The sequence below is a fragment of the Anomaloglossus baeobatrachus genome, chromosome 6, assembly GCF_048569485.1.
Source record: "Anomaloglossus baeobatrachus isolate aAnoBae1 chromosome 6, aAnoBae1.hap1, whole genome shotgun sequence".
Lineage (NCBI taxonomy): Eukaryota > Metazoa > Chordata > Amphibia > Anura > Aromobatidae > Anomaloglossus > Anomaloglossus baeobatrachus.
In genome coordinates, this window is record NC_134358.1 from 134306157 (window position 1) to 134328449 (window position 22293).

Genomic DNA, 22293 nt, shown 5'->3' on the forward strand with positions numbered 1-22293 from the left:
ATTGTAAAGTGCTGCAGAATATGTTGGCGCTATAGAAATAAAGATTATTACTTGTCCCTTGCACTATAGACACCAACACTGTGTCTATAGATGATTTTTGCAATCACCATAAGGGGAGGGGCGGAATATTGTAACTGAGAGGGTGGAAAGGTACACTGAGCTCTTGGACGTGTCAAGTGTGCGCTGAATTCCATTCATTTACAAATGTAATGAAACTGTTTTTCTGAAATTACATTTACTAAAATTGACAGAATCAGTAGGATTTTTATAGGGGCTAAGTGTTACACACCTCTCCTGGATCTGTGCTTTGCTTTCCTCATTCTGATCCGCCAAACCCTGTTTTTTTCACATAAGGCTTTGGTGATGGCCCAATCTATCAAAATATAAAATCAATTAATCTGATGAGTAAACAGCATAGCAGCAAAAAATTTCAAATGCCAAAATACATTTTTTGGTCGCCACGAATTTTGTGCAAACTATAATAACAGGTGATCAAAACAGTACCATTAAAAACTTCAACGAGATGCAAAAAATAAGCCATCACTGAGCCCCATATCCTGAAACATGTGAACGCTATGGGTTTTGAAAAACGGTGCAAAAAGTGCTGCACTTTTTTTGGACAAATTTGTGATTTTTTTTTAACACCTTAAATAAAAGTAAATGTATACATGTTTGGTGTCTACGAACTCATACCTACCTGAGGCATCACACTGACACATCAGTGTTACCATACAGTGAACACGGTGAATAAAATATCCCAAAAACTATTGTGCAATCGCACTTTATTTTGCAATTTTGTCCACACTTGGAAACTTTTTGCCGTTTTTCAGTACATTATATGGTAAAAGTCATGGTTTCATTTAAAAGTGCAACTTGTTCCACAAAAAATAAGCCCTTATATGGAGAGATTAACGGAAAAATAAAAATGTTACGGCTCTTGGAAGAAGGGGAGCAAAAAAAACAAATAAACGGAAAATCGCCCGAGGGTGAAGGGGTTAAAAGATACCCTACAAAATAGTTAATAAAAAATGACCATATATCAACTTTCAGTTGGCATAATTTCAATATGTCTATCTATTGTTTGGGGGCCTTAGATGGATTTGAAGAATTGTTCAGAAACCTTTTTTGTAGGGAACGATCTACAATCCCAAAAATGTAGGGCTCTATAAAATATAATGAAGATGAGAATGCAATAATTTGAGAATATTTTCTTCATAACAGAAAATAGAATGCAGATAAGAAATTAAAAGTTAGAGATTTTTCAAATTTATTTGAAAAGTTAAAGGTAACCACATATCTCAAAAATATTAGGACAGGGTCGGCCATGCCTACCATTGTGGCATCCCCTCTTCTTTTTACCAAACTCTGTAAACATAAAGGAAGTGAGACCATTTTCTGGAGTTTGGGGGAGGTATGTTGTCTCATTCTTGTCTGATCTAGGACTCTCGCTACTCAACAGTTCTGGGTCGTCTTTCCTGCTTTTTTCATCTCATAATGTGTCAATTGTTTTCTGTTGGTAAAAGGTCTGGCCTGCAGACAGCCAGTTCATCACCTGAACTTTTCTTCTGCGAAGCCATGTTGTTGTGATGGATGCAGTATGTCTTTAAGAATAGCAATGTGAATATAGAAATGATAGTGAACACCTAAAACGTACCTTTTAATAATAGATCGATAAAAAGGTCAATAAACAGACCCCAGGATAAAAAACAGACAGACAAGGACAATTGTATATGTAACAATAACAAGAGAGGGTAACGCCAGGCAATGGTCACCCCCTAGGGTAACAATACATGCCAGTCACCTCACACAAAAAAGCCCTGGACGATCATGAACAGGACCAACCTGCTGTCATTTCAAGAACAGCTCTGATACAAGTAAAGATAAGGGAACGGTCTTACCCAATCCGCCGTAATCCCCCTCCTTGTATGATAAATACCCCTGCTCGGTGATGTGGCTTGTTCAGGTCAGAAAACCTGGTCCTCTTCCTTATGACCCAGGATCCCCATAGACATAAAATGTGTGCTTTATATAGGGTCATGTTTGACCACAATCAGTAAATACACATCTCCCCTGATGATTTTGGAAACGCGTTGGGAGACAGTACCCTCTGTGATACTTTGGTGATGCGGTCTATGGGGATCCTGGGTCATAAGGAAGAGGACCAGGTTTTCTGACCTGAACAAGCCACATCACCGAGCAGGGGTATTTATCATGCAAGGAGGGGGATTAGGGCGGATTGGGTAAGGACCGTTCCCTTATCTTTACTTGTATCAGAGCTGTTCTTGAAATGACAGCAGGTTGGTCCTGTTCATGATTGTCCAGGGCTTTTTTGTGTGAGATGACTGGCATGTATTGTTACCCTAGGGGGTGACCATTGCCTGGCGTTACCCTCTCTTGTTATTGTTACATATACAATTGTCCTTGTCTGTCTGTTTTTTATCCTAGGGTCTGTTTATTGACCTTTTTATCGATATATTATTAAAAGGTACGTTTTAGGTGTTCACTATCATTTCTATATTCACATTGCTATTCTTGTCCTCATTGAGTGAATACTGTCCAGTAGCTATTTCTAATGCAGTATGTCTTTAGCATCATCTTGCTAAAATATAGAAGGCCTTCCATGTAATAGACATTGTCTAGATGGAAGCACATGTCCTAAAACCTCTATATACCGGTAATACTCAGCATTGATAGTGGCTTTCCAGATGTGTTAGCGGCCAATACCATGGGCACTAATGCAACCCCATACTATCATAAATGAAGGCTTCTGTAGTCTGTTGACTAAAAGCTGGATATTCCCTCTCCTCTTAAGTCTGCAGGACATAGTGTCCATGGTTTTCATAAATAATTAAGAGCATCCAGTGTTGACTGCCAGCCTTGTCCTTCATGGACATGGATTATCTATTGATGGTTTTATTACTGTAGATGATTCAAAGTGTTTACAATTTTCTTTGAGAAACATTTTTCAAATAATGTTCAACAATTGTTAGATACAGTTCAGATTAGTGATCCTAGGACCAGTTTTACTTTTGAGAGACTGTATAGTCATGCGAAACCAAAGTTGAAAATTGACCCTCCAGCTGTAGCACTAGTTTTCCAGCTCTTTGTTAACCCTGTCTGAAACTTTGAAGTGTGTTGGTGACATCAAATTCAAAATTACTTCATTCTTTCAAATGGAAAAATGTCCAACTTTCAATTTTTGATCTGTGTTTTATGTTCTGTTGTGAATAAAATATAGCTATTGGAATTTGCTAAATCTTTACATTTTTGTTTCCTTCATATTTTACACAGTGTCTTATCTTTTTGGAATTAACCTTTTCCTATCCTGAGTACCCCGGGGTGACCTTCAAAATAATTCGTTAAGCTCTTTTGTCCCCCTTTGTCCCCTGACAGGGGACATCACGTTGATGGATGGCAACGAATGTCGTCTTCTGCCAATGGGTTTGAGCAGATTCCGTTCTCACTACCGAACGCTGGAATAAATATAACTGATGACAACCTATAATAGGTTTTCAATGGGTGAAACAGGAAATTGTATTGGATAGGAAAAAGGTTAAGTTTGTAATTACCAAGTCATTTTGAGATGACTATAAATTAGAAACCCCACACTAATCAGTCCTTTTTAAAAAGGTGCGCTCCTTAAATATTTAATATACTAAGGAAGTTTCCTAACCCTTTAGGAGTATTATAAGAACTGTCATGATATGTAAATATTTAGTCATTTACTTTTGCAGATATTTAGTTTTAATGTATTATGCCAACGAAATCAGGCAAACACAATTCAATATTAATTACCCTTTTTTATTTTTTTAGAAATATCCCATATGTGGTCCAATGTGCTACTTGAAAAAAAGCCTAGGTCTGGCAACCGCCAATAAGTAGGGGTTCTGTGCCATACACCGAAATGCAGTAAAGCTAACAAGAGTAGGATTGGTGTGAACACGCACTAGTAACCTCAAATAAAGGAATATATACGACAGTCTACATGCAAGAATATGTGAAATATTTATTAAAAATCAAGGTGAACAAGAGGGCATTAAAAACATTTAAAAGGCAAAAAAGGGGGGAAAAAAGAGCTTTTTCACATGACCATAGCCCTATAGAAAAATATATATGGAGATGCTAAGCCAAAAATAAGGTTAAGCAGAATGAATAAATGGGTTACAAAATTGAAAGAGAAATACAGTACAACATATACAAAGACAAGAGCATAAATGCAAATGACAATATGTAACGGTTGTAATAAACCAACAGATCATAGACATATAATGGATGGAAAGCGGAAATAAACATAAAAACAAGATCAGGAAAACCAGATAAAAAAATAATAATCAGCATGTGACCTATGAAAAGTAAACCCTAATAGAGGTAGAAGAGAGAGGGAGAGAACCACACGCGTTACGGTTACGACATCATGTGACTGATACCCCTGAGGAAGCTACATCATGGCGTAACACATGGGGTTTATTCTCTCTCCCTTATACCTTTTTGAAGGTTTACTTATTATAGATCACACTCATTTTTTTATTTGTTTTCACTTATTTTTTCATGCAGACTGTTTTATATTTTCTTTTATTTGGAATTATACTAGTGCCAGTATACACCAATCTTCTTCTTCTTAACAATGTGCTACTTGACTATAACACAGGCCTTAGAAATAAACACATACTGTATGGATTTTACAACTTCCTCTTTATAATGATATTTTAGACATCTTTTCAGTTAGCAGAGGCCTTTCAGTGCCAAAAACATAAGAAAATGCCCAAAATATCCCCAGCTGTGGAAAGTAAACCCTAATTTTCCAAAAAGTGAATAAGATAAAAATATTCTACAATCTGTTGCACAATTGTAAATTTTGCTGGAATGGTTTTCTGTTGTTATATTGCATTTGCAGAGCCCGTGAGGTACCAGTACATTGTAAGGGGTACTTTGCACACTACAACATCGCAGGTGCAATGTCGGTGGGGTTAAATCGAAAGTGACGCACATCCGACGTCGCTGTCGACATCGGAGTATGTGAATCCTTTTTACTATGATTAACGAGCGCAAAAGCATCGAAATCGTATGATTGGTGTAGCGTCGGTCATTTCCATAATTTCGGAAGGACCGATGTTACGATGTTGTTCCTCGTTCCTGCGGCAGCACACATCGCTGTGTGTGAAGCCGCAGGAGCAAGGAACATCGCCCTACCTGCGTCCCGGCTGCAATGAGGAAGGAAGAAGGGGGCGGAATGTTTACGTCCCGCTCATCTCCGCCCCCTGCTTCTATTGGCCGCCTGCGTGTGACGTCGCTGTGACGCCGCACGACCCGCCCCTTTAGGAAAGGGGCGGTTCGCCTGCCAGAGCGACGTCGCAGGGCACGTAAGTGCATGTGAAGCTGCCGTAGCGATAATTTTCGCTACGGCAGCTATCACAAGATATCGCAGCTGCGACGGGGGCAGGGACTATCGCGCTCGGCATCGCTACCATCGGCTTGCGATGTCGTAGTGTGCAAAGTACCCCTAAACCCCAGAATTGATCCCATTTTGCAACCTGCACCCTTTCAAGCAGTGTTGGACTGGAGTAGCTATGGCCTACAAGTAGAATTGACTCTAGGGTCACACTACAGGTGTATGAAAATAACTATTAGATGTTTTCCCGCTATAGTAGAGTGTTGACAGTAAAATACCGAAGGCTTGTGCACATCTGCTGTGTGCACACACCATAACTGTGATGTACAAATATGATAGTTTGTAGAAGAGGGGTTCTTTGGTTAAAACAAGACATCACCTATTCAAAGGTGGGGATTCATCCGCTGGGACCCTCAGGGAACTTTTACTTCAAATGGACACTTTTATCCCAGTTTCCATATGGAAATGGAGTTCAGATGTCCATTCATGATCCATGGAGCTGTCAGAAAAATTAAAGAGCAGTGCTCAGCAGCCATATAAGGAATGAAAGAAATTGTGGTCGAACATACCGTTTCATTCTAATGGAGATAAAAATAACTCATTTTGTTGGTCACACTAAAGCCCCCATCACAGTTAATGACTTTCCAGCGATCCCAACAACGACACGACCTGATAAGGATCGCTGGTAAGTCACTATGTAGTCACTGGTGAGATGTCAAACATTCAGATCTTCCCAATGATGCAGCAACGATACAGTGAACGTAGCGACCTGTATAACAATCTCGGTGGTCGTTGGGACCCTGAGCTCTGAGCTCTGAGTCTTCAACGAGGTCATTGGTAAGGTGGCAAACACACCGATGCATCCTGCCCAGCAGGACCTCGCTGATCAAAAAATGGTCAAGGCCATTCCGACATGACCAGCGATCTCACAGCAGGGACCTGGTCGCTGCTCTGTGTCAAACGTAGCGAGATCGCTGGCGAGGGCATTGTTGCATCACAGAATCTGTGACTCAGCAGCGATCTAGTGATCTCGCTATGTGTGAATGTACCTTTATCCTCTGAATGAGTGATAAGCTGTTTTCACCAGAGACCACCTGTAAGTGCATCTTTGCCCCTGTGTAAAAGTACATTACAGGACAGGGGGGTTAAACTTTCAAGTTGGTTTTCTATAATTGAAAGAAATAATCTTATTAGTAACAGAAAGAAAAAGTTACCTTATGACACAAACTTTACTCAAGCATTTACTTTATTCGCTTGATTCATTGTATTTTAGTCACATGATTTTCCATAGTTTCATTTTTGTTCTTTCCTCACCTTTTTCCAAGAACCATGACTTTTTATTTTTCCATCAATTTTGCCATATGAGGGCACGCCTCACATGAGACTGTGGTCATGACACCACAGCATTCACTGTGTTACCTCTGACCACCAATGCAATCAGTTATGTTCTGATGAAGACTATGTTGGAATAGCCGAAATGTCAACTATTTGTGATTGCAAAAAATAATATCCTGTATCTAAATCTGCAAATTGAGTGCCGAGTTCACTTCATAAAGTATATATGTCCAAAGTCATGAAGAGATAAAGAGGTGTATACTTGTAAATAAATTAGGTGCTTTGCACTCTAACCAGCCCTCTCATCAAGACTGGTGTAAAATACACCAGTTTTGATTATTTGGGGGAACCTAATGTATAGTGTAAGTGCTCAGGTACATCCTGTGATTTATTAGTTATGTCTCTAACTGAAATCATTCATCTTCGCGTTTCTTCTTCATCTGAGCCAAGATTGGAGAAGAGATGTACTGCCACTAGGGAAGGATAGGGAGTAGCAACCCTCAACAGCTCTGAGCTCCCTAATGTCCCTAGACAGGTTATTTCACCCCGTGCGGAAATTAGGTTTATATCCCTGTCTTGCCCTGAACACAACATTGTCTAGTGCAGAGGTTCCCAACTCCAGTCCTCAAGGCACACCAACAGTGCATATTTTCAGGATTTCTTTAGCATTGCATGGGTGTTGGATTCAGCACCTTTGCAGGTGATTAAATTATCACCTGTGCAATACTAAGGAAATCCTGAAAACATGCACTGTTGGTGTGCCTTGAGGACTGGAGTTGGGAACCTCTGGTCTAGTGCACATGGCAGCGAGAACACTAGTCCCACTCTAGGTTAAAGACACAGAGAGGATAAGACAGACAGGGTTCAATGAAATAGCAATCGTACAAGGTACTCCAAACTACAGGAAGGTGTAAAGGGGAATGGACCGTTGAGTCAAACTGAAAAGGGAATAAAGAAGGTGAAAACATAATACAACTTCCACACAGTAATCTCTAGCAATGACTCCCAAAATGACTTCCTGGTCCTCAGCTCACAGATTTCCTCTAGTGACTAGCTATAGTAGAGCTATCACTGGCAACTCCCTAAGCTGAGAGAGGAGTATTTATACCAGAGGAAAACGGGAAACTCAGAACAGCTGATTGTCAGCTTTTCATTCAGCATTTAGGAGAAAAGACAAACTACCTAGACCTTGCAGCTCCAGATCTCAGGGGAATATGCACAACCAGCAGAATTAACTCGCGCAAGTATTCCTGAAGCCATGTGCTGCGATCTCCTAACACCAGAAATAGATGAACCACTCTCCGATGTAGTACCCTTGTGACAGATAGGTCTTATTTTTGGGGAAACACAGTAGCATTCACTTTTTATGCCTTAATACAGTTAGATGTTCAGAAATTATATATAATGTATGAGACCACAAAGGAGGCATTATTAATGTATCAGGTTACAATGAAGGCATTGTGAATGTCCTCAATTGTGGGCCCAAACATTAATATATATATAGTATATTGTGACGCCCTGGCAAAACCAGGTAGTCACAAAAGAGTTAATCCTCCTTGGCACCAACACAGTCCCCACACAGACATAGTCTGGTCATAGGGAACCTGAGGCCGACCGGGACAGGGTTGTAGCCCGCCGGTGCCAGGAGAGGGGATCCAGTCCGGAGACCGTTCAAGCGAACTAGTCCAGACAAGAAAGAGACAGACAGAGAGTGTGGAAGAAAGGGCCCCTGGCTATATATCTGGGTGTGGGACCCGAAGACACCCGCCAAAGGTGACTGGCCATTGGCAATTTGGTTTACAATACAGACTGTGTGTGGTTACTGACCATCCACATCATCAGCAGCTCATCCAACACCACGACAACCGAAATGTGAGTTTCCTGCTCCCTGCAATCCCTCACCATTCTCTGGGTCCCGGGACAACACCTCCCCTACCCGTGGAGGGGATCCCATCTTGCTGCTACGCTCCATCAGCCCCGGGCACCCAATCACCAGGCAGCGGCGGTGTCACCATCCCCCACCGCAACCCATGGGTGGCGTCACTGACAAAGACTCTATCCCCTGTAAATAACCCCTTTTCACTTGTGAGCGAAGGACGGCTGCGCGAGCCCCGGATCCAGCTGCCACTCGAGCCACAGCCACCGCCCGGATCCGAGTGCCTTGAGCGGCCCCCCCCGGTTGTTACCTGTCCCCCGCCCGCGACAATATAGTATATTGTCCCCCTCTTTGACCCTCATACTGAATAATGTCCTCTTTTTTTGCCTCATATAGAATGTCTCACTCTTTGGTCCCCATATGATATAATTTCCCTCTCTGTGGCCTATGGCCGGTGTTTATATGAAATCATGATTCTGCTGTACAGAACAGTGTTGATGTACTGCTGTGTGTAGCACAGATGATTAGACTATCGCAGCTTCAAGTCTCCTTAGTGGAGTATAAAATCCAGTAAAAGTAAAAAAAAAAAAAGCACAAAAGTTTAAATCACCCCTTTATTTGCCGCATTAAAAATAAAACAATGAAAAAATACACAGATTTGGTATCATTCAGAAATGCCCAATTTCTCAATATATAAAATTAATTATTCTGATTGGCAAAACGGCATAATGAGAAAAAGAAAATCAGATTCCCCAAATTATGTTTTCTTCAGCGCAACATTTCAGTTTAATTGTTAATACTGTACTAAAGCGGGCTTTACATGCTACGATATTTCTAGCAATTGCTAGCGATATCGTACGCAAAAGTACCCGCCCCCGTCGTGCATGCAATATCGTGTGATCGCTGCCGCAGCGAACATTATCGCTACGGCAGCGTCACACACACTTACCTGGTCATTGTCGTCGCTGTGACTGCCGAACAATCCCTCCCTCTAGGGGGAGGTGCATTCGGCGTCACCGCGACGTTACTAAGCGGCCGGCCAATCAAAGCGGAGGGGTGGAGATGAGCGGGACGAACATCCCGCCCACCTCCTTCCTTCCTCATTGCGGGCGGGACGCAGGTAAGGTGAGGTTCCTCGCTCCTGTGGTGTCACATGCAGCGATGTGTGCTGCCGCAGGAACGAGGAATAACATCTATAAACAACCATTAACAATTTTTGGTTTTAGGACAACCTCTCCATGGTGAATGATTTTCACCACTTTGGAGGACGTTTAAGGTCGCTGGTAAGTGTTACACGCTGCAATACCGTTAATGATGCCGGATGTGCGTCACTAATGACGTGACCCCGACGATAAAACATTAATGATATCGTAGTGTGTAAAGCCCCCTTAACACTCTAATGGGGATGGACAAACCAGAAATCCACAGATCTCAAAACAGGTTACTACTTGCCCTAAACTTGAACCTGATTTGTCCCTGCCTGACAGTGGAGGTTGGTACCCTAAGATCACATAATGGCGCCCCATGGCTGACCCTGAGTGTCCTTAACTGCATCCTAAGCTATAAACTAAGTGTAACACAAAAACAACAATAAAGATAACTGAAGTGCACACAGACAGAGGGTGAGACACAGGGCTAGGAACGTGCAAAAGCAGTCGTACAGGAATGATGGAATACAAGAAACCAAAAAGAATAACAGAATACGTGGAAGCCCTCCCAAACCTAAATGAAACAAAATAGGAGATACCTGAGAAGGGATTCACACAAACAAACTGCAGGGAATAACAACAGCAATGTCTCATTGAGAAAACCTTAACCATGGAGCTGGGACTCCAGACAATGATCCATCCAGAAATATAACCAGCACTGAGACATGTGAGTAGTAAGTATGAATTAGCTCCTCCCAAAATTTGATTGGAGAGAGAGTGCTCATACCTGAATAGAAGTCATACAGGAAGGCAGAACACTAAAGAAAGACAAGAGATCTTACAGCAGTTGAACAAACACAGAACAGGTTGTGGTCCAAGCAATAGATCACTTGTTTGAATCCCGTTGTGGAGCCATAACAAAACTACGATAAGAAACAATCCTTATATCTATAGAAAATAGTAACAGTAAAAACATCAGCTCATGGTTCAAAGAATAAACCCTCACATAGCCCAATATCACAAAAAAATGAGAATGGCGGCAGAGGAAGCAATATCAGAATCCAGGTTTCAGTGAGGGCCAGCAAATTAAGAGAGTTAGTGAGAAAGAAGTTGTGGCTGTAAGGAAGCTTGTGGCATATAGACTGTGGATTCCAGAGTACACAATTAAAAGAGGGACATGAAGGTGTATAACTAATGTTAATAAGGTTTTCAGGGTTTCTATGAGAGGTGGGGGAGGCGATGAAGTTGGCACAGGGTGGACCGGGATTAGGAGAGATATCACCTGAAAGAAGCAGCAGTAAGAAGAGAAAGAGCTAATAGTTTTTGGATTTGTGATAAGCCTTACCACACAAAACCCTCGAGCATGATAAACTGAGATTACTCAAGAAGGTGAAAAGAGCATGGGAGCTGTACATGGGAGAGGGGAGGAGATTTGATGCAGAAATCTGGTGCAGACATTTCAGCATCAAATTTGCATCTCCTGCCAGAAAACCACACCGAAATGGTGTCAAAAACGTTTTTATGTGTTTTTTGCCAAGAGATGCAGATTTGGCATTGAAATTTATACACCAAATTCCTGCACCAAATCTGTATTCCCTGGCAAAAAAAAACACATCAATAACACATAGCGATTTCATGTGTTTTTTTATATACAGCCATGATAAGCACATTGCGGGGAGCTGCAGCCTAAAGCCATCTGCTTTATCTGCGCCAGGTATCTACCGTATTTTTTGGATTATAAGACCCACTTTTCCTACCAAAAATTTGGGAGGAATGTGAGGGGTGCGTCTTATAATCTGAATGTAGCTTATGGCGGTGGTGGAAAGGGGTCGCAGGAGGCCGGGGCAAAGCTGCGGCAGCTGTGCAGGGATGCAGTGGCTGGGCTGGTGCTGCGGTGGCTGGTGTTGCGGCGGCTGAGCAGAGTCTGTGCTGGCTGGTGCTGTGGTGGCTGTACGGGGTCTGCGGCAGCTGGTGCTGCAGCGGTTGTGCGAGGTCTACGGAGGATGCCAGAACTGGGGCTGCGGGGCAGATGGTGAGGACTTCAACTAATGGCACCCAGAGTCGGCATGTGTGCAGATGGAGCTCTCGGCTCAAGATCTCATCTGCATATGCATCACCTCCGGCCTATTGATCTCCCAGCCGCAGACTTAAGGAAAATGGCGCCCGAAGGCGTCGCTTGTGCAGACGAGATCTCGGCTTGACATTGAGCCAAGAGCTCAATCTGCACACACACTGACTCTGGGTGCCATTTCTTTGAAGCACCACCCACAGCCGCCACAGCCCGAGTCCCAGCACATCTATCCCAGCACCAGCACATCTGCCTCAGCGCAGCTGACCCAGCACCAGCACAGTTGGCAGTTTCTGTGACATCTGGAACACCCACTACCTCTGCCTCCTGTGACCCCACTCCAGCAAGACACCACCGGATTATAAGACGGACCCCTTTTTTGCTCTGAATTTGGGGTGAGTCTTATAATCCGATGTGTTTTTTAAACTGAAAAATAGAGGGCACCATATGTCATTTTTTAAATGTATTTATTTTTACACTTTACTTGGGCAGACAGACAGCCTCTGTGAGGGCAACCAATCTGATGCTGGCAGTCTGACTGCAGCCAATCACAGACACTGTCACAGACGGTTGGCAATGGAAGCAGTGGATATGCATGAGGGATAATGAGCGGACCCGGAAGCAGTGTTACAACTGTGCTGATGAGACTGGTATATCCTGCTTTAACAATTTTACTTCCTTTTTTTTATAACAATTTCCCTGGCCAATCACAGCCTAAAAGCTTGCGGATTGGCTGCTCTGTATCCTTTCAACAAACTTTATTCAGGTTACAAACCTGAACAGGAGCCTGCAGTACAGTCAAAAGGCTGTGTTTGGTGTTCAGCACCGACCAGAAGGTGTTTGGTGCGGACAATAAACTCTAAAGTTCGGGTTCACTCAACCCTCATAGGTACCAATGACTGTTATGCTTTTTGTTAGCACCCTTCCCTTTTTTCATTACCCATTGGTGCCCTGTAAATAGTGTTGCGAGGAGACATGTGGGGGAAAATGATACAGAGGGGCAGTGTGTGGGGGAATATATTATACAAAGGGGCAGTGTGAGGGGGGATATTATACATAGAGGCAGTGTGGGAGAGATATTATGGACAGGGGTGGTGTAGTGGTTGTATTATTATTATTATTCATTTTCTGAGGTAAATACTTCATTTTCTGGAGCAACTTCAAGGGTGCGAACACTTTTGGCTATGACTGTGTATGTATACATATATATTTATACAGCCAGCAGCCTCTATAATAAATCTATAGTTATATTATATAAATAATATTTTCAGCCAGCAGATGGTGTTTGATGAGAACTATTAATGTGTGATTGGTGATGAAATACAGAAGTGAAGTTTTTCTAAGAGTGGCGGTGAGACTGGAAAGGTTTGCAGGGTGGAGGCGGAGCTGGGATTTAGCCCGAGTAGAGTCTCAAGGGGGTACAAAATTGTGTAAATATGGGGCCCTGAAATTCCTGGTGGTGCCCTGCCTGTATGAGTGATTTATGTTCATAATATTTTAATCTATTTTCATCACATTATGAAATGATGGTAACATTTATAATTGCAAATTAATTTTAGATCATATAAACAAGTGCATTTTTTCACTTTCTTTCTTCCCCTGATTAATTCATCCCTTACATGTCTACATCTATGAAACTGTTTTAGTTATGAAGTACTCTTCACTGTGTGTAATATGCCAATGTTTCCATATTGATTTCCTATTTTTTTCTGCTACTAGGCAATATCGGAAGGAGAATACCCAGCAGAGGTGTATCTAGGCTTTCTAGCACCCGGGGCAAGAATCCTGTTTGGCGCCCCCCCCGCCCCGCGGTTTGGGTAGTCGTCATGTGGCCGCTCATTCATATATGATTTGCACATTTACTCATGTGCAGATGAGCTGCTCTTCCTAAGGCCTAGCACACATGGGGAGAAATAAAAAACGGAGCTAGTGGAATGCTATAAAATCGCATTCTACTTGGACCAATATTAGCCTATGTGCCCGCTCCCATAAGCAATTGTTTACTCAGCCCTAATCAGACCGAGAAAACAGTCGCAGCATGCTGTGAGTGTAATGCGAACCTGTTTCACTCGCACCCATACACGTATATGGGGTGAGAGAAACATCGCACTGTACTCGCGTTACACCAGTGTAACGCGACTGCTGTGCGATTCTCTTATCAGCCGGCAATGGAGGAGTGAGGGAGAAAAATTCCGTCCCTCCCCTCCGCAGCACCGGCCCTCTCCACTGCAGCTGTGGTCTGATCGCATGATCGGACCACAGTTACATGACCCTCAGCTCCCACTGTGCTGCGAGCGTGAGCCGAGTGTCATGTGAGGACTCTAATAATAATCAATAATCCCCATGTGGCTTCAGCCTAAAGGGGGCTTTACACGCTGCGACATCGCTAATGCGGAGTCGTTGGGGTCACGGAATTGGTGACGCACATCCGGCCGCATTAGCGATGCCGTTGCGTGTGACACCGATAAGCGATTTTGCATCGTTGAAAAAACGTGCAAAATCGCTAATCGGCGACATGGGGGTCCATTCTTAAAAATCGTTACTGCAGCAGTAACGAAGTTGTTCCTCGTTCCTGCGGCAGCACACATCGCTGCGTGTGACGCCGCAGGAATGAGGAAGCTCCCCTTACCTGCCTCCCGGCTGCTATGCAGAAGAAAGGAGGTGGGCGGGATGTTACGTCCCGCTCATCTCCGCCCCTCCGCTGCTATTGGGCGGCGGTTCAGTGACGCTTCAGTGACGTCGCTGTGACGCCGCACGGACCGCCCCCTTAGAAAGTAGGCGGTTTGCCGGTCACAGCGACGTCGCCGGACAGGTAAGTATGTGTGACAGCTCTGGGCGATGTTGTGCGGCGCGGGCAGCGATTTACCCGTGTCGCGCAACAGATGGGGGCGGGACCGATATCGCAGTGTGTAAAGTAGCCTTAACTCTCTCAATCGTCACTGAAAAACAGAAGTAGAAAGAGATGCTAATTGTCACATGACTAAATATGAGACTTGCATATGAGTGGTGCAGCAATGTGATGACTGCTGTAAATAGCGAGCGGAGCTGAATCCTGACAGCGAGTATATTATACATTGTTAGCATTGGGCTACACTGCTTAATTTTAATGTTTTATGATGAAAGTCTATAGTGACTCTAGATGACTGCAGGCTTCTGAATTCTCACAAAGCATGCTCTGCACACTTTTAGGATTCTCCTATGCCATTGGCAAGAGTGGAGGGTCATGTGAGCACAATTATGCCAAGTACTGCACATCCACCTCATTGATTAGCATGGAAACATATGTACAGTACCCAACCGCAGCCACTATCAGAAGACGGAGCAGATCTGGAATTGAGCCCTCTAGCTGTCTGCTGCTGTCGTCGATATTTAAAGGGAACCTGTCAGATGCAATATGGGTGCTTATTGCTAATTCCTACCTAACTGTCCCTGTATACACTAGCATAGATAAAGAGATCTAAAAAAGGATTTCTAAAGATGTTTTATCGTATGCAATGCTGCCATCGCCACTTGACGCTGGATTTCGGCTCAGTGTGCATGATCCCGGAGTTTTAGTCATGTGCACTATGAATCCGGGTGTACACATCCTGGCTTCAAACTGAAGTAGTGCACATGACTGAAACTCTGGGGTCATACGCACTGAGCCGAAATCCAGCGTCAGGCGGCAACTGCAGCGGAGAGGTGAGTGAGATCATCCTCTAATGCTGCGTATTCATTAGCATGATAGCATACCCACAGGGGCCCACAGGGTTGTATTAACATGCTAATGGGGCTGACTAGCAAGGGAAGTAATGCCCAGGGGACTAGTGCCCTCGCTTATTAGCATCTATATATATAATTGCCTTATTCTGTCTGTCTGTCTTGCTCCAAAATTGTGTCCTTACGGTGACAAACAGCGGATTGGCCGCTGGGTTCGCCATGGCCCCGCCCCCCCCGCACGGATTGGCAGCTCGCCTCGGCTCCGCCCCCTCGCACGGGTTGGCCTCTCGCCACGGCCCCCTGCACGGATTGGCAACTCGGCCACGCCCCGCCCCCCTCACGCACTGCATGCTCGCTCTGGCCCCGCCCCCCACACGCATTCCCCGAACCAACTCCCAGGTAAGTGCTGTACCCCCGGGAGCCCACATCAGCGTACGCCGGCGTACGCTGGTGTGGGCTCCCGTGCGAGCGGGCGGCGGGGTACGCTGGTAACCATGTAATATTGTAGCATGGTTACCAGCGTACACCGGCTCCCAGGTGAGCGCATCAAGGTCCTGCAGCGGCGGAACACACACACACGCACACACATAAGAACAGACACACACACATCATATCACACTCACTCTCACACACACATCAGATCGCATACACACACTCACAACATCCCGTGATATCGCTTGCTTCTCGGCGGCGATCCTGTGCGTGCAGTGATCTTCCAGGACCTGCCGGAGGATCACATGGCCGGAAGCATGTGGTATCTCCGGATGTTGTGATTGTGTGAGCGCTGTGTGATATCGTCAGTGTGTGTGTGCGTGTATGCGATCGGATGTGTGTGAGTGTGTTCTGATGTGTGAGTGTGTGTGTGTGCGTGTATGCGATCGGATGTGTGTGAGTGTGTTCTGATGTGTGAGTGTGTGTGTGTGAGTGTATGCGATCGGATCTGTGAGTGTCGGCAGAGGAGCACGGCGTGCAGCACAGCTGCTGGGACCGCCCACCGGTGGGCACAGGGAGAAGTGGGGTGTGTGTGTGAGTGTATGCGATCACATGTGTGCGTGTATACTGTCTGATGTGTGACTGTGGAGCACGATGGGGGGTGCACAGCATGGGGGATGGAGCACGATGGGGAGTGCGCAGCATGGGGGATGGAGCACGATGGGGAGTGCGCAGCATGGGGGATGGAACACGATGGGGGGTGTGCAGAATGGGGGATGGAGCACGATGGGGAGTGCGTAGCATGGGGGATGGAGCACGATGGGGGGTGCTCAGCATGGGGGATGGAGCACGATGGGGGGTGCGCAGCATGGGGGATGGAGCATGATGGGTGGTGCGCAGCATGGGGGATGGAGCACGATGGGGAGTGCGCAGCATGGGGGATGGAGCACAATGGGGAGTGCGCAGCATGGAGCACGATGGGGAGTGTGCAGCATGGGGATGGAGCACGATGGGGGGTGCTCAGCATGGGGGATGGAGCACGATGGGGGGTGCGCAGCATGGGGGATGGAGCACGATGGGTGGTGCGCAGCATGGGGGATGGAGCACGATGGGGAGTGCGCAGCATGGGGGATGGAGCACAATGGGGAGTGCGCAGCATGGGGGATAGAGCACGATGGGGAGTGCGCAGCATGGAGCACGATGGGGAGTGTGCAGCATGGGGATGGAGCACGATGGGGAGTGCGCAGCATGGGGGATGGAGCACGATGGGGAGTGCGCAGCATGGGGGATGGAGCACGATGGGGAGTGCACAGCATGGGGGATGGAGCACGATGGGGGTGCGCAGCATGGGGGATGGAGCACGATGGGGAGTGCGCAGCATGGGGGATGGAGCACGATGGGGAGTGCGCAGCATGGGGGATAGAGAACAATGGAGAGTGCGCAGCATGGAGCACGATGGGGAGTGCGCAGCATGGGGATGGAGCACGATGGGGAGTGCGCAGCATGGGGGATGGAGCACGATGGGGAGTGCACAGCATGGGGGATGGAGCATGATGGGGAGTGCACAGCATGGGGGATGGAGCACGATGGGGGGTGCGCAGCATGGGGGATGGAGCACGATGGGGGGTGCGCAGCATGGGGAATGGAGCACGATGGGGGGTGCGCAGCATGGGGAATGGAGCACGATGGGGGGTGCGCAGCATGGGGGATGGAGCACGATGGGGGGTGCGCAGCATGGGGGATGGAGCACGATGGGGGGTGCGCAGCATGGGGAATGGAGCATGATGGGGGGTGCACACCTCCCCCCAAAACACACACACACACTGCCACACACGCACTGCCCAACACACCACACACACACTGGGAACCACAAACACTGCCCTACACAGACATTCACACACACAGACAACGCCGCACACACCCAACACCCAACACATAAACACCGCGGCACACACAAATATACGCACATACCGCACAACACACACATTGCACAAAACATACCTCCCCCCAAAACACACAGACACACCCCACACCCACACAAACCGCGCAACACACACACACAACGCTACAGACACACAGCACTCTACAAACAACGCAACACACAAACAACACCGCTCTCACCCCCCGCCACACCCAGACAACACCCAGAACATGTACAGCGCCCTACACAAACACTTGGTAACTACACACAACAACATCTATATATATATATATACATATATATATATATATATATATATATATATAAAACAAAAATCACACATTAACTACACAATACGTAAATTCTAGAATACCCGATGCATAGAATCGGGCCACCTTCTAGTATAATATAAGATTTTTAGAAATACTTTTTCGAAAGATCTCTTTATCTATACTAGTGTATACAGGGACTGACAGGCAGGGATGAGCAATATGCAACCAGAACTGCTCATGGTTCTGGGTGCATATTGGACTTGACAGGTTCCCTTAAAAACAGCCAATTGGCGAGGGTGCCAAGTGCCGGACCCCGACCGATCAGACGCACTGGCCATATACCGCACAGAGCCATGATACACTGACCCATATACTGCACACAGCCATGACACACTGACCGTATACCGCATGCAGCCATGACAGACTGACCGTATGCTACACACAGCCATGACACACTGACCATATAAATGCACACAGCCATGACACACTGACCGTATACTGCACACACCCATGACACACTGACCGTATACTACACACAGCCATGACAAACTGACCGTATACTGCACACACCCATGACACACTGACCGTATACCGCACACAGCCATGACACACTGACCATATAATGCACACAGCCATGACACAATGATCGTATACTACACACAGCCATGACACACTGACCATATACTACACACAGCCATGACACACTGACCACATAACGCACACAGCCATGACACACTGACCGTATTCTACACACAGCCATGACACCCTGACCATATAACACACACAGCCATGACACACTGACCATATACTACACACAGCCATGACACACTGACCACATAACGCACATAGCCATGACACACTGACCGTATTCTACACACAGCCATGACACACTGACCATATAACACACACAGCCATGACACACTGACCGTATGCTACACACAGCCATGACACACTGACCATATAACGCACACAGCCATGACACACTGACCGTATACTACACACAGCCATGACACCCTGACCGTATAACACACACAGCCATGACACACTGATCGTATGCTACACACAGCCATGACACACTGACCATATAATGCACACAGCCATGACACACTGACCGTATACTGCACACACCCATGACACACTGACCGTATACCGCACACAGCCATGACACACTGACCATATAACGCACACAGCCATGACACACTGACCGTATACTGCACACACCCATGACACACTGACCGTATACCGCACACAGCCATGACACACTGACCATATAACGCACACAGCCATGACACAATGACCGTATACTACACACAGCCATGACACACTGACCGTATACTCCACACAGCCATGACACACTGACCATATAACACACACAGCCATGACACACTGACCGTATGCTACACACAGCCATGACACACTGACCATATAATGCACACAGCCATGACACACTGACCGTATACTGCACACACCCATGACACACTGACCGTATACCGCACACAGCCATGACACACTGACCATATAACGCACACAGCCATGACACAATGACCATATACTACGCACAGCCATGACACACTGACCGTATACTACACACAGCCATGACACACTGACCATATAACGCACACAGCCATGACACAATGACCGTATACTACACACAGCCATGACACACTGACCGTATAACGCACACAGCTATGACACACTAGCCATATACCGCACACAGCCATGACACACTGGCCATATACTGCACACAGCCATGACACACTGATCATATACCGCACACAGCCATGACACCCTGGCCGTATACTGTACACAGCCATGACATACTGGCTATATACCGCACACACTGGCAGTATACAGCACATTGTACTCACACAATGGGCATATACTGCACACAGTTTTGACAAACTGGTCATATTGTATAATGCACATGACACACTGGCCATATACAGTACACATGCATTGGACATACTGTATGCCATACACAGCACTCACACCCTCTGCACAGCACTCACACACGTGACACGCTGTATACAGCACTCACATATCGTATACAGCACTCATACACGCGACATGCTGTATACAGCACTCACATACAGTATACAGCACTCACACGCTGTACACAGCACTCACACCCTGTATACAGCACTCACACCATGTATAGAGCACTGACATGCGACACGCTGTATACAGCACTCACATACCAAAAACAGCGCTCACATGCCATACACAGCACTCACACACGCGACATGCTGTATACAGCACTCACCCTGTATGCAGCACTCACAACCGGTATACAGCATTCACACACGCCGTACACAGCACTCACACCCTGTATACAGCATTCACACACACCGTATACAGCACTCACACAAGCCATACACAGCACTCACATTCTGTATACAGCACTGACACCCCGTATACAGCACTGACACCCCGTATACAGCACTGACACACCGTATACAGCACTGACACACCGTATACAGCACTGACACCTTCTATACTACACTCGCACCTGTTATACAGCACACACACCTTCTATACAGCACTCACACCTTCTATACAGCACTCACACCTTCTATACAGCACTCACACACTAGACATATAGAGCACACATACACTGAACATTGAAGTCACTAGTACATTAGATATATACTGTATATTAGACATAAACACACTTAGCTCAGATATAAATACCTGCTGCTTAGTTGCCCCTGTAAGCTCAGGTGCAGCACAATTTCCTGACTAAAACGCTCTCCTCCTGTAAGATTGAGGCAGCAGCTGGACACTAAGGGGTTAATGTGTGGCCAATCAGCGCTGGTTTGATTCTCCTCTTCTGTTTCCTCTGCGGTGTTAGAGCTGAGCACACAGGCCTGAGTGCACAGGACTGGAGGGTGACAGGCTGAGCACATGGCACTGTGCAGCACTGCCATGCGGGCCCCTCCGCAATCACATTGCAATCTGACAAGAGATGTGCAGGAGCCAGAGGCTTGGGGTGATCTCCCCCCAGTGCTGTCTGCCGGCCCTGTGTCACTGCACAGGTCGCACAAAGCTACCGCCGCCCATGCAAATGTTCACAGGGAGCCGCACGCCACACTTTCTCTGACTCCGGCTGTCAGCTTGACTGCTGGACTCAGAGAACAGCCGACTCCCACTACAGAGGGCGGTAAGACACACCGGCCCCCCGGCCGGAGCGCTGCATCAGGGAGCCTTACAGCGCCCCCCTGACAGCTGCGCCCGGGGCAGATGCCTCGCCTGCCCCCCCTAGATACGCCTCTGTACCCAGTGATTATTTTTTTTTTGTCTTGCGGTGTGAAAACAATAGATCTTGTCTTTCTTTATTGATAGCAGGTGTAAAGCTTCAGTAGTCACCAGTCTACGGTACCCTCTTATCGCGATTCCTATGATTGTTCCAAAAAGGACTCATACTTACGGTTATACTTCTTAAAGGGGTAGTCCCAATTCTGAAAATATTGTTCACTAGACACAGTTTGTTATTAAAAAAAAAAATCAAGCATTACTCACCATGCCAGCATCCAGCCCTGAGTCTCCACTGCTTCCAATGTCTGGTATTGGCTGCGGCACGGCTGCCAGTCAGTGAGCTCAGCATCTCTGCCAGTAAGGATGAAACGTCACAGCCAGAATTCCTGAGCTCACTGATCGTCGGTTCACGAGGAAATGTGGCAGAATAAGGAAAGCAGCAGGAGCGATATACTTGCCGAGTCTGCCAGGCGGCTGTAACACTACTTCTAGGTCCGCTCATTAACCTTTATACATATCCAATGCTTCCCCGCCCACCGTCAGTCCCGACATCTGTGATTGGTTGCAGTCAGACTGTGGCCCCACCCTGTGTGACAGCTTCTGTGATTGGTTGAAATCACAAACGCTGTCTACATCCCTGTAGTGGTGTAAAAATAAATACATAATTTGCTGTAGGGTCCCCCCATATTGTGATACCCAGCACAGATAAAGAAAATGGCTATCGGTTGCAGCCCCCAGCCATGTGCTTATCTTGGCTGTGCAACGAAATAAGAGGGACCCTATACAGATTTATTTAAATTATTTAATTAAATTAATTTAAAAAACGGTGTGTGGTCCCCCCCCCAATTTTGATACTTAGCCATGGTAGAGCTGACAGCTGGGGGATGGTATTCTCAGG

At 46.1% G+C, this 22293-nt stretch overlaps 1 long non-coding RNA gene across 1 annotated transcript in view; it reads right to left on the reverse strand.

The window, feature by feature from the left end:
- Positions 1-298: 298 nt before the first annotated feature.
- LOC142244138 (uncharacterized) overlaps positions 299-22293 on the reverse strand; it is a 99614-nt gene continuing 77619 nt past the window's right edge. Inside the window, exon 3 of the long non-coding RNA XR_012724450.1 lies at positions 299-373. This is a non-coding gene — a long non-coding RNA (uncharacterized LOC142244138). The remainder of the gene's footprint in view (positions 374-22293) is intronic.